The 18,060-nt window shown below is 41.2% G+C and overlaps 1 long non-coding RNA gene across 1 annotated transcript; it reads left to right on the top strand.

Moving 5' to 3' along the window:
- Positions 1–732: 732 nt before the first annotated feature.
- LOC121915094 lies at positions 733–17,785 on the top strand. Its single transcript, XR_006100645.1, has 4 exons — positions 733–790; positions 10,972–11,133; positions 13,835–14,066; positions 16,498–17,785. It is a non-coding gene; the product is annotated as an uncharacterized LOC121915094 (long non-coding RNA).
- Positions 17,786–18,060: the final 275 nt, after the last annotated feature.

Here is an 18,060-nt window from a genome sequence, read left to right as displayed (position 1 = left end):
TATATATACACACACACACACACACACACACACAAACACAGCATGTATCTATATTCTCTCTCTCTCTCTCTCTCTCTATATATATATATATATGCATACACACACTATAGATATACTATGTTTTTAACTTGAGTATATTTTATGTGATTTTATATTATATTTTATATTGTGTATATCTTATGTGATTTTATATAGAGACATTTTAATTGTATGGATTTTATAATAATTTTCAAAATTTTGTAAAAAGTACTATATATATATATATATATGTAGTATACATACATATATATATATATATATAGTGTGTGTGTGAGTGTATAGTTATATGTAGTGTGTGTGTGTGCATACATATATATGTAGTATATGTACAGATAAATGGTATATGTATATGTGTATAAATAATAATAATAAAATTTTTATTTTTATACCGCCCTTCCATAGATCAGGGCGGTTGACAGCAAAACATCAAACAACATATACATCAGGGTTAAAAACAATTACACACAAACAGAATAAAACCCCCGTTAGCCAGTCCTCTTTGCCACAGAAGAGGAAGGGAGGCCCACTGGACTTTGATCGGGGAATGCAAGCTGAAATAGAAAGGTTTTTAGGTCCTTTCTAAATTGGGCCAGGGAGGTGGCCGAGCGGAGCTCTGTGGGCAGCGTGTTCCAAAGGGCCGGGGCGGCGATGGAAAGGTGGAGGTCAACCTAGCCCCTGGCACCTTAAGTAGTTGCTGCCCAGATATTCTGAGGGTGCGGGACGGAATGTACGGGGAGAGGCGGTCCTTCAGGTATCCTGGGCCCAAGCCATTATAAATATAGTATGTGTATAGATAGATAGTATATATAGTGTGTGTGCATATATATTGTGTGTGTATACATATACATATAGTATGTGTATAGATAAAGATAGATGGCATAGTGTGTGTATGTGTGTGTGTGTGTGTGTGTGTGTGTGTGTGTGTATATATATATATATATATATAGAAAGAGAGAGGGAGAATGTATATGTCTCTATATAGTGTGTTGCACTGTCTCTGTAAGTAAGCCTCTGCCTCCTTTAAATATATATATATATATATATATATATATTGAATATATTGTATATACAGTGTGCCTGCGTCATACGTAGCCCCACCATGCACAAGCCCCATTATTTTCAATGGGGCTCAAACATACACATTTTTATGCAGGGGGGGGGGTCCTAAATGGATCTCCTGTGTAAAAAAGGGTGCACTGTACTCATGTATAAGTCTAGAAATTGAAGTCAAAAAAATGGACCCCAAAAACCTGAGTCGACTTATCCATGGGTCAATGCAAGTGTTGTACTTGAACTCTTCTTCAAAACCAGGAACTGCTGCAAAGCAAGAGGGATATCTGTCCTGAAAGCACTGGCCTCTCTCTGTTCTCTTCTCCATCCAGCCTTTAGTGTGAGCACCAAATGTCTGCTGGAATTTTGTAACTTCTTTGGCATAGTTTTCCTTTGCTGCCTCCTTTAGATCCTTTGCCGTTTGCCCTTAAGTGTTACCCTTGACCCCTTATCCCTTTTACCCAGGGGTCATATCAAAAGCCATAATTTGGGCCCCAAAACCTGCCCTCGACTTATATATGAGGTCGACTTACAGTCAACCATCTATAGTATATATTTTAAAAGGCTCCATTTTACCAGCGCAACACAATTCCAGATTGCTTTTCCAAGGCAAAAGAGAAAGAGAAAAGCCACAGTTCCTAGTCTGACATGAGAAAGCCTTTTTCTTCCAGAGATGCTTCAGTCTAGAGGCCTCAAGTATATAGACATAGATATATTTCTTCTAAGAGAAAGACAAAGGCATCTTTCCCCCTAAGGAGCTCTCCTCGTCCCATCTCACAACAGCCCTGTGAGGTGGGCTGTATCTACATGGTAAAAATAATGCAGTTTGACACCACTTTAAGTGCTAAAGCGCCATCCTTTGGAATCTTAGGATGTGTAGTTTCACAAGGCCTTTGTCTGCCTCGGCTCAAGTGTGCTGGTGCGCCTTTCCGAACTACAAATCCCATTGGTCAGAGTTACAGCATTATTGCAGAATTAATCCAGGTTGACACGCTCTAAATGTCCAGTTAAAAGCGATGTCAACCGGGATTATTTCTGCAGTGCAGATGCAGCCAAGGGATGTCAAACTGCATCATTTCTATACTAGATGGACCAAGTGCGTATGCTTAATAAGAACTAACTAGGGTCGAAAACACACTGCATAAATAATCCAGTTTGAGACCACTTTAACTGCTTTGGCTCAGTGCTAGGGAATCCTAGGAATTGTAGTTGTGGCATCAGAGCTCTCTGACAGAGGAGGCTAAATGTCTCACAAAAACTACAGATCCCAGACTTCCCTAGTATTGAGCCAGGGCAGTGAAATTGGTCTCAAACTGAATTATTTCTGCCTTGTGTTTTGGACCTACAAATTCTTCCTAGAGGACATTTTCTCCCTTGGCCACTAGTTGGCGCTTAAACCACATCCTTCAAGGCTGCTGTTGCTGCTGCTGGTTCCTAAAGAGGCATTGCTTTGCTGCTAGATCAGCCCCTTGGGCATTCAAAGCAAAACCTCACTGGCAATGGAGGTTTGCAGAACCCACAGCCAGTTTACCTCCCACAAAGTATACAGTGAAAAAAACATTAGGCTGGCATCCTTTCCTACAAATTTTTTTAAAAAAACACCACCCTGCTCTCCATGCTTACATCCCCTTCCAAAGTTACAGAGAAGATGACTTTGTCTGAAATGTCCAAATCAGAGTTAGTGCAGCACAGGGCTGAATATTAAGTCAGTAGGGTCTCAGCTTCCATGATTCCTCCCTATTGACAATGCTGGCTAAGGCTGAAGGAAGTAGCAATGCATATAAACAAACAAACAAACAAACATTTATTTATATCCCGCTCTTCTGTAGTAAGACAATCAGAGTGGCTCACACTAAAACATCGACATACAATACACACACACACACACACACACATATTGGGAAGGCTTCACTTATTGGATAGTGTGTGGCTTTCCCAAGATTTTTAGGGGTTGCAACTTTATGCTGGATTGTATTGCAACTTTATGCTGTTGTAAAGCATATGTATATAGATAACAACAACAACAACAGCAATAATAATAGTGTAAAGGTTGTGTTGTATGCGCCTGGCAAAATATGGCCAGGCCATGAGAAAAGCCATTATGTGCCCTTTCATTTGCCAGCACCTTCCTCTGAAATTCAGCATACAGCACCTGGCATTTGTTGGTGATCTACCATCCAAGTACTGACCAGGGCTGACCCTGCTGAGCTTCCAAGTTTAGACAGGATCTGGTATCTTTAGGGTATTCAGGCTGAACTAGTACATATGAATTGCTTTCATCACCCCAAAGCAGGATCCTATGATCTGGCAGCCTCCAGATGTTTTAGTTTATAAAAACCGTCACTCACATGCAACAAAACCGGTTGGAGGAGGATGGGAGTTGCAGTCCAACATAAGGTAGGGTGTCTGTTTTAAAATGCTGTAGAAATGCTGATTAGAAATTCTGTACATTCTATAATTGGTATACTTTTAAAATGTTGGAGTCTCCTACCCTTCAATTATTTACAGGGTTTAAACATGGCAGATTTCCCAGTTAACTTTCTCTCCCAAAATAATCAATCTTTTATTCTGCACAATCGGGACTCTGGATTTCTGCTAAATTGTCAGTTGGAGGTTGCCAGTAGAAGATGTCAGAATGCCCTGTTTGTTTAAGGAAAAGGCATTCCATTCTGGAAAACATACACTGTTCAGAAAGCAACTCCCACCAATTTCAATAGGCCACAATAATTCTAAAATAATCTGGAGTGTGGCTAAAAAGCAGTCCAGAAAAATAGAAGGAAAGAAGGGAGACCTCATCCTTCCCTGCAGGCTCCTGTTTCTTGTTTAAGGCTGTAAACCCGAACAGATTTATAGATTTCGTAGTGGAGTACAAACTCAAACACACTGGACAGACTGAATTGGAAAATGAATGGAAGGGCGGATTGAATGGCACCATAAATATGTTGCCATGCAGAGCTCCATTTCAGAGGAAAACACAGTGAACAGTTTGGAAGGAAGAGCTGCCAAATCCAGTCTGTTTTTCAAATGAATACAGATTGGCTTAATTGGTCTTGGATTCAAAGTATATCTGGCTACGATCTCCTAATTGTTTCATTTAAGGGAATGAGGACATTCCATTCATTAGGCAATTGGGCTTGCTAATACGATAGGACTGTTTTACTTCCTTCACTGCCTTTCCTTGCCAGTTCACCCTGCAATCGCTAAAAGATGATTAGAAATAATACTGGAGGAGAATAAATGCAGATATTCTTGTCTCCCCTTCCTTCCCTTATGTATGAAAAGGATCTAGGAGTCAACTGTCATCGATCGGCCTCTGAGGGAGAGAGAAGGCTGGCCCAGTACCATCAGGGGCTGGCCTGAAGACAGAGGCTCCTCCCTCCCTAACTGTCATCGATCGGCCTCTGAGGGAGAGAGAAGGCTGTCCCAGTACCATCAGGGGCCAGCCTGAAGAAAGAGGCTCCTCCCTCCCTAACTGTCATCGTTCGGCCTTTGAGGGAGAGAGAAGGCTGGCCCAGTACCATCAGGGGCTAGCCTGAAGAAAGAGGCTCCTCCCTCCCTAACTGCCCGCCTGCCCGCTTTCCACCTGGGCAGGAGTGGCCCAGAGAGACTCTTCCTTGCCGCCGGAGTGGCGTTTCTCCAGGGGGAGATTCTGGAATCCGGAATCTGTAATCTGTACTGTATTGTACTTTCATTTTGTTTTGTAAACCGCCGTGATCATAGGAACGGCGGTATATAAATAAAATTTCAATCAATCAATCAATGTAGACCACAAGTGGAACATGAGTCAACAATGTGATGCAGCAGCTAAAACAGTCAATGCAATTTTAGGCTGCATCAATAGAAGTATAGTGTCTAGTTCAAGGGAAGGAATAGTTCTACTCTATTCTGTTTTGGTCAGGCCCCACCTGGAATATTGTGTCCAGTTCGGGGCACCACAATTCAAAAAAGACGTGGAGAAACTGGAGCATGTCCAAAGGAGGGCGACCAAAATTGTGAAGGATCTGGAAACCATGCCCTACGAGGAACGACTTAGGAAGCTGGGGATGTTCAGCCTGGAGAAGGGAAGGCTAAGAGATGATATGACCGCCCTGTTTAAATACTTGAAGGGATGTCATATTGAGGAGGGAACAAGCTTGTTTTCTGCTGCTCCAGAGCCTAGGACCCAGAACAATGGATGCAAGCTCCAGGAAAAGAGATTCCTCCTCAACATTAGGAGGAATTTCCTGACAGTAAGGGCTGTTTAACAGTGGAACACACTCCTTCCTCGGAGTGTAGTGGAGTCTCCTTCCTTAGAGGTCTTTAAACAGAGGCTGGATGGCCATCTGTTGGGTATGCTTTGACTGAGAGTTCCTGCATGGCAGAATGGGATTGGACTGAACCTTGTGGTCTCTTCCAACTCTATGATTCTATTCTATGATTTCCAACAGGAAGTGACCCAGAAGTTGATTTTAGTCTGGGTAAAGAAGTCCAAAGAAGCTCAAAAACATGGAAAAATTGCTTTCTCACACCCCATGGGGAGCCAGCATGATGTAGTAGTTTGAACATTGGACTCTGGGACTGTGCACACTGACCATAAAGGCCAGCCTGGGGGTGGAATTGAGATGTGGCGTCCACATGACGCATGGCCCAACTCACCCTCCAGGGCAGTGTGATGTCACACACCACACCACATAGCACACAGCGTCACGGCACTCCTCTGGTGCTGCATCCACAAGATGCAACGCCAAAGGAGCACCTTAAAGCTGCGGTGCCGCTGCTATCATGCCTTGTCCTTTTTTGTGCCCTGGAAAGGCCAGATCAGGGCCATGATGTGTGTTGATGCAGCCCCAATCCAGCACAGCTGGAGGCAGTTATAGGCTGCCCCTTAGGGGTGGTCTGCACAGCCTCTAAGACTCTGGAGAGCAGGGTTTGAGTCCCCACTGGGCCATGAAAATCTGGCCATGAAAATCCTTGGGCAAGTCACACTCTCTCAGCTTCCAAGGATGGCAGTGTCAAACTCCTTCTGAAGAAATTTGCCAACAAAACCCAGTGATAGGGTCACCATAAGTAGGAAATGACTTGCTGGAGAGAGAGAGAGAGAGGGAGAGAGGGAGAGAGAGAGAGAAAAAATGGACATCTATGGGGCTTTCTGGGCAAGATTTGTCCAGAGGAGGTGTGCCCTTGCCTTCCCCTGAGGCTGAGAGCATGTGACTTGTCCAAGACCACCCAGTAGGCTTCATGGCCAAAGTGGAATTTGAATCCGGTTGTCCAGAGTCCTAGTCCAACACTCAAACCACTACGCCATGCTGGCTCTCAAAAATAACCTTTAATTTATATGCCATTAACTAGTGGCAGGTTTGACACCAAATGGCAGGGGAAACTCTCCCCAAGATGATAGGGGAAGGGGAGTCACCATCCCTTACTGGGTCTGTGAGCCAGCCATGCATTTAATGTAGGTTCTAGCTTGGCCTTTAAAAATGTTTAGGTTGGACTGTGCCCACTGTGCCTTAGCTTTGTTGCAAATGCCCAACCACCCTTTGTGAGTCTGGTTTTTGGTCTGTACAGGCAGGATATAAATTCTCAAAGTAAATGTCTGCATTTAGGTAATAAAATACTCCAACGTTTGCAAACAATGCATCCTGAAGTTAGACCCGGAAAGCAACTAACCAACCATTGTAATTTATGACCTCTTTCAATCTGTTAGAAGACAGAGTGCTTCTAATTCAAATTTCAGGAGTCCAGGAGCACAAACACACACATACACACTTCGCAGGTAGAGGATTCTATGGATTTCTGAAGAACAACCCTTATGTGCATAATTGAGTCTGGGCTGGGGAACTAGCGAGGTTTTCCACCCAAGCCACATTTTACAATCCATCTCCAAGTTCCCTCTGCATTCACAACTTTGAGTTTTGCAAACAGAAGGTCTCCATGCTCCTTTGACTCTCAGGCAATTTCCGAAAGTGTTGCAGAACGGTCATCTTGTCCGGGATTCAGTACAGACAGATTAGGCACTCGATTATGATAAATAAGAGTCATTAAAAATAAAATAGTGTGTGTGTGTGTGTGTGTTTTGCTGGTTTGAAAAATTGTGTGTGCATGTTCTGCAAGAGTGGAGAAAAGTTTGCGGAGGGGAGAGCAACCTATTTTCTTCCTAGAGGGAAGGTTTTTCCTTCTCCCCGTCTAATGTTAAAAAAACATAAAATAAAATTCAAGAACAGATTTTATCTCCCTCGCTGCATTGTTAAATTCCTTTTATGGCATTTTGATATTTATACATCTGGTGTTTCACAAGTTTTGTTACCTGAGGAATTAAAGACTTCTAGTAGGACCTGCAACCAATTGTTGCAGCATGGAACGTTCCTGTATATTGTCTACAATTTGATAAGTGGTATATCTTCCAAAGATTAATTTAGTCTGCAGTTTCCACTTTGAGACTGGATCTCATGCTACAGATCACAGATGCTGGCTACAACATTTGGAATAATTTTTGGACTCTGCCATGCTGCAGATTAATGCAGTTTGAAGCTGTTTTACCTGCCATGGCTTCATCCTATGGAAACCTGGGATTTGTAGCTTGCTGTGGCACCAGAACTCTCTGACAGAGAAGGCTAAATATCCCACAAAACTACAAATCCCAGAATTTCATAGCACTGAGGCATGGCAGTTAAAAAAGAGGGTCAAACTGTGTTAATTCTGCAGTGTAGATGCAGCCTTTCTGATCTCAATTGTATTTTATTTTGTTTTTGTTTTGGTTGTATCACCTGGTCCAATGAATATTTCTGGCAAACTCAAAAAGCTTGCACACTTTTGTGGTCTTTTGGTCGGTGCTAACGCAATTATCTGGTTTGTTGATGATATGTTCAGCTCAGTTTTAATTGCTTAAAACTATAGGTTGCCACAATATGTTGATGATATGTGTTCCTTCGTCTCCGCTGGGTGTCAAAAACTAGACTAGGCATCCATTTGGACACGAAACTGTTATTTAAAAATGCCTTGGTGGCTGTTTTTTCTCCCCAACCTTTTTTTATATCTATATTTAGCACACATGGTTGGTGATGGGATTGTAGCAGAGCTTGTTTGGACTATAATTTCCAGAATCCTCCAGCTGATGTGCTTTGAACAGTGAGGTCAGAGAGATAGTAACATGGAAGTACTTAACAATCATTGTGTCCATTTATTGTTTTGCACAGAGTCTGACTTCTTTGCCCTCTCTAACATGTAGAAGGTAGGTTGTGTATCACACTGTTCTTTTATATTGATGTTGTGCGCTTTAAACTGATGTTGCATGTTGTATATTAATTTGTTGTTGCTCCCTGCCTTGATCCAGAGGGACAGATAAGAAATAATAATAATAATAATTATTATTATTATTATTATTATTATTATTATTATTATTATTATTTTCTTACCAGCCTCTCCCTATGGACTAAGGTGCAGAACAATTGATGATGATGATGAATTCATTTATTGTCATCATCATCATCATCATCAACAACAACAACAACAACAACAACAAGTCCCTGAAGTTGTGGGTAATGGCTTTCGGTACTGTGACAGCATTGCCACAGCAGCTGTGAGGACAGAAGACAATTGCATTTGTATATGGCTTTGATAGCAAATTATCATGACCTTGTTAACAAATGACCAGGGCAAAGATGTAATTTTCACCAGTTATAACATGTTTGTTGTAACTAGTTATAATCATAATTACATCGTTGCACTGTACATTTGCTAACAAGGTCATGACAATCTGCTAGAAAAGTAACTTTAAAAAATGTAATAGAAGGCTATCTGCTTGCTAATTGCATTATAGTTACCATATTCAGGGTATACATCATACAGTGTATACTCCTTTGCGCAATATTTTGTGTGAGATGCCAGTAAACATGTTATTAGAAAACAAATTAGAAAAGGCAGACAAATTGCATTAACTGAGGGAAGTACCAAAGATCATTCAGTCTAAGGAAGAAGCATAGCTTATGGAAGGTTTAACATGAGCTTTTCATGTAGATGAAGTTTCAGTCCCTGTCTTCCCAAAGACTTGGGCTGCATCTCCACTGCAGAAATAATGCAGTTCGACACCACTTTAACTGCTATGGCTCCATCCTAGGGAATGCTGTGATGATGTGTAGTTTTGTGAGCTTCTCTGTTAGAGAGCTCTGGTGCCACAGTAAACTGCAAATCCCAGCATTCCATAGGATGGAGCCATGGCAGTGAATGGGATGTCAAACTGGATTATTTTTGCAGTGCAGATAAGACCTTGGAGGACTGCTTCCAGACATTGTAGATGGGGTGGGTAATTTGGAGGCATTTGGCTATTTTGGGCCATCTTTAATCATTTCATTGGATTTTAAATTGAATTTAAAAAATTAAATTGAATTAAAAATTATCTGAAATTTAAATTAGATCGACATTTTAATTTTTTTAAAATGAGCATTACTAGTTATTAATGTCATAAATTATTTTTAACTACCCATAAAATGATAGGCATTAATGAATTAATTTTGGAACTAACATTAAAACCACAGTGTTAGCTTTAACACAGATAGATTAGCAAAGATTTTTGAAGCCCAATTGTTTTAAGTGTTATACTGCTGAAATTTAAATGGATGAAAGTAACCCAGGGATGGATCTTTGTGCAGAAGGGGACAGTAAGCACCTTTTTCCTGGTATAATAATTCTTGTGCTTAGAATTATAGTACTCTGCACCAGGCTCCTTTTGGTGGATCTTGGCTTTGTTAAAAATGTAAAATAAATCCTGCCAGCCTGAACTCTGTACTCTTCCTGCCATCGGTGGACCAATGGTCTGATGTGACATAAGGCAGCGTCCTAGATATTCATTGGCATTTTTGAGCAAAAGGTTCTGGCTAAGGGATACACGCCACATGCTTTGCATGCAGTCTAGTCCTTGGCATCTCTAGAGAAGGTTTGAAAATGTTGTCTGAATTCCTGATGAACCAAGTGTCTCATTTTACACAGGATGACTTCTTCTGTTCCCAACAAACAGTAAATCACTGCAGTGATGTTATCATAATGTATGTTTGCTTTCTCGTACCATTTGTATCCCATTTCCAGATCTCAGAGTATGGCCCCCCCTTCTGTGAAGCTCAGGAGGAAGGCTAGGAATCTTAGGGAGGGAGCATCACTTTGAAATACAGTGGGCCTTTGTTATCCACTAGAGTTTGGTTCCAGGAACCCCCCCCCCGGATATCAAAATCCGTGGATGCTCAAGTCCCATTAAATACAATGTTGTAGTAAAACTGTGCGCCTTATATAAAATGGCCAAATCAAGGTTCACCTTTTGGTATATTCAAGCCATGGATGGTTGAATCCACAGATAAAGAATCCCAACTATACATTTGTTTATCTGACTGCCCAGGTACTGCCAACTGTTTTCTGCGCAAACCGAATCTCAGAAAAATATAATCCTTAAAAACAGTGTGGGGGGGGGGGAGCACTGGAAAAAGTATATAAGTGTGTATGCAGATGAATGTATGTATTTCTATTCCTGTTCCATACAGAGCTTGGAAAACAAAATTTCCAACCAGAGAAAGATTTTCTCATTTGTGTTAGACTTGTCGTTTATTATTTGAAAGACACACTCTGAGCAGCTGTGTCTGCTATAAACATGCACAATGGCATCCCCAGTTTAAATCAGTGTTTGGTGGTGTTTGTTCTCAGTTTTTACTGCACAGGAACCCCAAGTACTGAAACCAAGGGGATGTTTTCTGCCCAGAACTACATGTTATTTATAGAGACAACCTCACTGAGGCATTGACTGAATATCCATTGGCAAGGTCCCTAAGGTGTGATGACATTGTGGGCCAAGTCAGAATGGACAAAATGTATGTAATGGTGAAAGTCATTACAAATTCTAAAGATGAAAACTGGACTTTCTAGGTGCGAGTGAACTCTCTGCTGTGGTGCAACAAGAGTGATGGGTGAAAATCCCTGGGCGACCCAGTTGGATCCAAAGCAGCTGAAAAGATAGTCATGCAGGTCTCCTCCTTGGTCATAGAAGACCCCAAAATACACTATTAATATACCTGGAAGGTTATGAAGGTAACAATAGTCTTTTAAATTTTTGGTTTGTTTTGTTGTTTTGTTTTCTATTCACTTTAAGAAATCACCTTATTCCATGTTAAGGCCTGTATTGGCAAGTGCACAGAAATCTATTTCCTAGTACACATTTCCCCCTATTGTACAAAATGTTTTTGGCTGCACATTTGCGTAATGCCTGGTGTTTGTGCAGTCAGCCAATTTGCTTCTGTTTATTTTATAATTTAATTAACCAGCTAATCATTTTAAAAAAAAACCCATCTTATTAAAATATTTTATCCAACAGAACACATAAACTTCCCTTGGATTGAATAAAGAGTTTTATCCATCTCAAAGCTTGGAATAGTTACCATTTGAACTACAAATCCCAGAATTCACTGGTGTGCATGGCCAGCTATAGTTCAAAAAATAACTTTTACAGCTCTGATTTTTCTACAGGCTGTCTTGCTTGTTATAACCAATAGTAGCTGCCTAGGGTCTTTCTTAGCTTAACCATATCAGATAATAGAAATAAATATTCCAGATGGAGATGCTGAGAACTGAACTTAGATTTTAAAACCTTCAGCTACAGTAAAGCCTCAAAAAGTTATTTTTTTAGGCTAACTCCCAGACTCCCACAGCCAACACGACCAATAGACATGGTAGTAGGAATTGTTGTTGTTGTTGTTGTATGCCTTCAGGTTATTTCTGACTTATGGCAACCTTAAGGTGAACTTATCACAAGTTTTCTGGGGCTGAGAGTGTGAGATTTTCATATGGTCACCCAGTGGATTTCCGTGGCCAAATGGGGAACCCTGGTCTCCAGAGTCATAGCTGAATGCTCAGACCATTGCACCACAGTGATTCTCAATAGAAGATAGCTTTTGGGAATTCAAATTCCAAAAAGTAACTTGTCCAGGCACTCGCCATATAGCCTTTTCCCATTTTGGTAACCCAACTTTCCATTACACAATGCTCTCCAGATATGCTGGACTAAAATGCCCACCATCTCCAGCTGGCTGTGGATGATGGGATTCATAGCCCAACACATGCATAAAGTGCCCAATTTGTGAAGTTGCTCCAAGCTCTATGCTACACTTGATCAGTATGGATCCAAACATCTTGGAAAACATGTGGTGCAGAGGACCGTGTATCTGTCTGGCTGCCAAGTGCCATTGGTCATTTCTCACCTCTTCCCACCAAAGTTGTTCCCCTCACTTTTGTACAATCTACCCCCCCCCCCCCACCCTCCCATCCCCCTGACATAAAGGTCTGTCTGTTCTTTGAGTATTTACGACTCGTTTTTTTAATCTCATGCCATGCATACAAAACATACTTGATCCCTTTCCGAAGAGGGTTTTTCCCCCCCGCAAGTGCAAAGTCTTAAAAACATGTGGTTTTTATTGGAGGCAGGAATGAATAACAGCATTCCTTGAATTGCCACATCAAATGGAACAGTAATACTCATCTGCATCAGGGCAAAAGCTGCCTTGTTTCCGATTTGCAATCAAATTCTGAGATTAATTAAGAAGCCCAAGAAGAGGGAAAGAGACAAGATAGAAGGGAGTTTGTGTTTTGAAAAAGCAGAATGGGCAGATGACTTTTGCTTGCTTCCTGCCTTTCCTCCAAGGAACTCATGTGTGGTTGACTCCTGACCTACATTTAATCTCACAACAACCCTGCAAGGTAGATTAGCTTGAGAGATAGTGGCTGCTTAGCCCAAAGTTGTTCAATGAGTATTATGGTCAAGTATGGATCTGAACTAGGCTCTCTCCAGAGGATAACAGCACTCAAACCCAGGCTTGGAAACATCTACCGTAGCTTGTGTAGGTCAGTGTGGGCCCTTCATTTTCTAGACTCTTCATTTTCTATGCCCACTGGCCCCTTTTTAAATTATTAATCTTGAGTTATTAATCTTGTTTTGTCCCTTGTAATCAACAGCATCATTGACTACTGGTCCATTTCTGGGCATGATTCAAGTGTTACACATGACCTATTAACTTCTGTGTGACTTGACTCCAGAACATCTGAAAATAACTATATTCTCTTATAAAAGCCAGCCTCACTACCTGTGCCTTGAAATCTCCAGAGAAAGCCCAGATTTCAAACCTGAAACCATCGGTAGCCTGTCTACTGTGGATGTGAGAGAGGGCTTTCTTGGTGGCTACTCTTAGGATTTTATTTATTTATTGGATTTATATCCTGCCTTTCCTCCAAATTGGGATTCTAGGTCTAGAACTCCATATCTAGGGAGCTTAGGCTGGTTGACTCCGTGTTTTTCCTGCTGCCAGGCAAAAGAACCCTTGGACTTTATCATATCAGCCTGCTGTCGCACCACAATCACTCCAATTAAAGAATGGAAATGTACAGTGGTACCCTGGGATATGAATGCGCCGCCTTACGAAATTTCCGGGTTACGAAAAAAATCCATTTAAAAAAACTGTTCCGGGTTACGAAGGTTTTTTCGGGTTACGAAAAAAATTTTGGTGCTTTTCGGCGCTATTTCACACGAAATCGCGGCTTTTCCCCATTAGCGCCTATGGGTTTTTCGGCTTGCGAAGTATTTCGGGTTACGAAAGCGGCGGCGGAACGAATTAATTTCGTAACCCGGGGTACCACTGTATTAGTTTTGTGTTGTTTCTTATTACACTTTTCCCCATGATAGCACTTTGGCGATGCATCGTTGTGTAATCTGTTTTCCACATTGCCAAATGTCATTTTCCAGACAGAGGGAAGAACAAGTGATCCTGACTGTCAATTGCTTCCCGAAGCTGGCTGCTGTGTGAAGGTGTTGACAGTGATTGCCATGAGGGGAGAGAAGCAGAGTCATGCCCCTTTACACTATATGATTTCCTAAGAAGCAAAACTGCAGCAGAAGAGACCTATGGTACAAAGGCAGTAATAGAATAGCAGCAAGAGTGAGAGCCTACTGATGGGTTTTTCCCATCAATCAAAAGGTACAGTAACAAATGGAATCCAAGGCGGCAACAGAATGGACACAACTTTGTGTGATAAGCATCAGCCAAGGATGCTTTTATCCTGTTAAAGTTCTGCTCTATAGCCTAAAGTGATAAAGTCCTTAGTCTCAGAGCTTTGGCAAGTGGCCTTGCTCACAGTACAAGGACCTTTCATCTTGATGGGTGGTGCATTTATTTTTTTACTGGTATGTTTCTAAATTGCGTTTTAATTATGTAAATGCATTTATTGACCTTATCTATTTGTACCATATTATCATAAGCCGCTTTGAGTACCATTCCTGGGTAAGATGTGAATCAAATCAAATCAAATTAGCACATTATGAAAGCAACACTGACTCCCCCATCTCCAGTCTAAATCAACCTTCCTCAAACTGGTGTCCTGCAGGTATAGTTGACTATAGTTCCTATCACCTCCAGCCAGCCTGCTGGCCTGAGGTGGCAATGGGAGATGTCGAACACATCTGGAGGATTCCAGGTTGTGAAAAGTTATTCTAAAGAGACAGGTAACCAACAAAATAGGGGAGAATTGGGAAGGATTCCATCCCTTGCTCTTGGTTTCAGGCCTATCATGGTTTCCTATCATGAACTCTCACTCTAACTCTCTCCTTTTTCCTACTGAGACCAGTTGGAACCTGGCATCATGTTCTCCATGTTACACGTTCTCCAACATTTTACTGATGAAAATGGGGACACATCTTCCCAAGTACTTAGCTGTTTTTTAAAATTTGGATACATGATTTGTTCATTAGTTCTAATTCTTCCTCCTTTTTCAAATTTTCACTATCATATGTGTTTTTGTTTTATTTATCTTAGAATCAAAAAGCTCATCAAATTCATTTAGTTCTCCTGGCACATATTTGGTATTTCTTAGGGGATCATTCAATATAAGAACCATGTCATCTGCATAAGCTCTCAAGTTATGTTTATGGCCTTTTATCTTTGTTCCTTTTATTCTATCATTGGCTCTGATGGACAAACTCCTTTTTCACTTTGAACTCAGTTTGCAGTAATTGAAGTAAGCAGAGTGCAAAAGTGGAAAGTGAGAGAAGGAGAAATAAGCTGGGAAATTTTAAAAGCAATGGCTAAAGTGGGACAAGAGAGGATTAATTGGGATTGTCCCTGCCAAATGGGGACAGTCAGAGGATGTGATGTTCATATTTGTATCTGCTTTCCATTCCTGTAAAACAGACCTGGGCAAACCATCACCGCCACCACAATCACATCCTAATTTGCCATGACCCCTGCTCAGACACCTCCTCTTGAGAATTTAGGCAAAGGAATTTGTGATGAATTTTTAATAGAAAGCTTCCTCCAGGTCACCCATTTTGTTTCCTTGGAGTTCAAAGTGAATAGATCTCCTGCTAAAATACCAGCTGAACCAATTATTATTTTTTAAAAACACGCTGAGGCATTGTGGATGAAGTCATCCTAAAGGCGGGGAGGAATTACTCAAAGGGATTGCTGATCCCACCAGCAGAATCTGTTCCATGATCAGAATGGTAGGACTGGTCATGTGGTTGTTGACTCTGTGAGCCGCCTTCTCACTTAACCTTTGGTCAGTGGCACAGAGGTTGCCAGCAGAGGGAAAGATGCCATCATGCTAAGAGCCTTCAAAAGCTATCCCTTTCCACTCTGGTAGTCCTGGCCTGTTCCCCTGGTAGATTTCTATATCATACTGGAAGAGTTTTATTCAGGGCCTGGTTTAGGCCACAGCTACATATTATGTATGACAGAAAACCCAAGGGAAGAAGGAACAGGGGACACAATGGGCAGAAGCCATCCTAGATGGATTCCAAAATGAAAAAGTGCAACAAAATGTTTCAGTGTGAAATGGTAAGGTTTCAGGGAAACCAGACATGCCCTCTTTCCAGAGATTGTAGAAATTACTTGTTTGAAATACACTATCTTGAAATCCAAGTCTGCATAGTCTGGGATGGCCACAGATTCATTTCCAGGATTTGAGGTTCTCCACCTCTGTGTCAGACTAACCTGCCAGGCACCAGTTATAAAGAAAAATTGCTAATATATTTTATTTCCCCATTTTGAAGTGAGGGAGGGCTGTTAGTTTGTCTTTTGCCTCAGACAACAAAGCCTCTTGGCGTGTCTCTGGATCTAATGTAGGACAATTGGCAAAGTTTTCTGATCCAGACCATGAGCCATTCAGAGTGTGCATGGATCATTTGTTTTGTTCAGTAATGGGATGAGCAAAAGAAACTCTCCACGTTTGAAATCTGAAAGCTCATGGAGAACCTGATAAAAACCTTTGCCTCAGACAAGATGCCTTTTGGTGGGATAAGGGTGAACCCACAGCACAGGGAGCAATGAACCCTTCAACCAGAAGCAATGCTAGGGGATATCCTTGAAACCACAGGCATGTGGGACAGTGTTGATGCTGCCTTCTCTTTTATAGGACTCCAAGAACTTTACTTCCTTGTCCCCATGAAAGAGGATTCTGTCAGCATGCTGGAAAAAGCCTACCCGCCTTTGCTTGCTATGGGCCAGATTCAAATATGGAGTTGTGAAAGCTGCCAGATAATAATAGATACAGTGATCAGAATGCTGTTGGCGCAGTATGCTAACGACTGCACATTTTCCAGGGTCATACAGCGGTGGTGAAGGAGAAGAGACAAATGCAGTTGGCTCTGAGAAGCCTATTCCTCCAGTCCCTGGCTTCCTTCACTGCTGCTGTGCATACAGTCTTTTTTCCACTTTTACCACCTTTGTGCACACCAGCATAGTTACCCTGGCATAGTGCAATAATAGGATTCTGAACTATGCTTCCTCTAATGAGGAATATACCATGTGGAATAGTCCCCCCCTCTGAAATCAGGGAGACTCCTTAGAGTACGGTATTTCCATTAACAATTAAACACACATTTCTTTGTCCAGATACTCCCCTGATACAGGCATGTGCATATTAAATAAATAAATAAATAACCTTATTCTTATATGCCGCCTTTCTGCTGCAGCAATCAAGGTGGCTTACATGACTAGAATATATTGGAATAATACATACTCTCAATAAATAAATATTGGTGAAAATAAGTTTCAAAAATGCTTCACAATAGAAAAATTGTTTGCAAAATGTTATCACAGGGGGAAAATTGCATACAAAAATTCCCAGGTCATCAGAAATGCATACAAAAATGCAGACAATTTTTCAGGTGAACTATGAAAAAAATGACCAGAGTTTGGAACAAGCCAAACTGAAGACTGGACAAATGAGAAATGGAGAGAAAATTAAAGGGAAAGACCCATTCATTTGTATAGCCAAGTCCTCTTGTCCTGTTAAGTAAGCAATTTCACTGTTTGATTCTTCATAGTCTTATATTATTCTGTGTTGTTACAAGTGCTATATTTAGTCTATGGGTTGTTTTGGTATATCTAATGAAAAGCAATATACCCTTCTTTTTAAAAACAAAAAACAAAACAAAACCCTAACTGTCAAATATAGGATGATTCACACTGTCAAAATAAAACAGCTTGGCACCACTTTAATTGGCAGGATGCTATCCTAGAGAATCTTGGGATCTGTAGTTTTGTCAGGCACCAGAGCTTTCTGACAGGCCAGGCTGAATTATGCACCAAACTACAAATCCCAGGGTGCCACATGATGGAGCCATGACAGTTAAAGTGGTATCAAATTGCTTTATTTCTGTAGTGTGGCTTGTATCATAGTCAAATGTCATTAAATAGACTGTTGAACAACAATGACATGCCTAGTACCATTTCATAAGAACAACAATGCACAATAATAGTACACAATACTATATCACATCAAGTATCAAAACTGTCAAATGTTGTTTAAGGGCAGGCCAAAATAAAGCTGCTTCGGGTCACTTTGGAGGTGTGCTGTTTAAATGACGCATGCATCCTAAGAGTCCAGAAGCCACGCCAAAGCCACGCTCCAGTTCTAAGGACTGGAGTGTGGCTTTGGCACAGCTTCTGGCCTCTTAGGACGCATGCATCATTT

Source organism: Sceloporus undulatus, chromosome 9 (genome assembly GCF_019175285.1).
Source record: "Sceloporus undulatus isolate JIND9_A2432 ecotype Alabama chromosome 9, SceUnd_v1.1, whole genome shotgun sequence".
Taxonomy (NCBI): domain Eukaryota; kingdom Metazoa; phylum Chordata; class Lepidosauria; order Squamata; family Phrynosomatidae; genus Sceloporus; species Sceloporus undulatus.
This window is presented reverse-complemented; position numbering and strand designations above follow the sequence as displayed.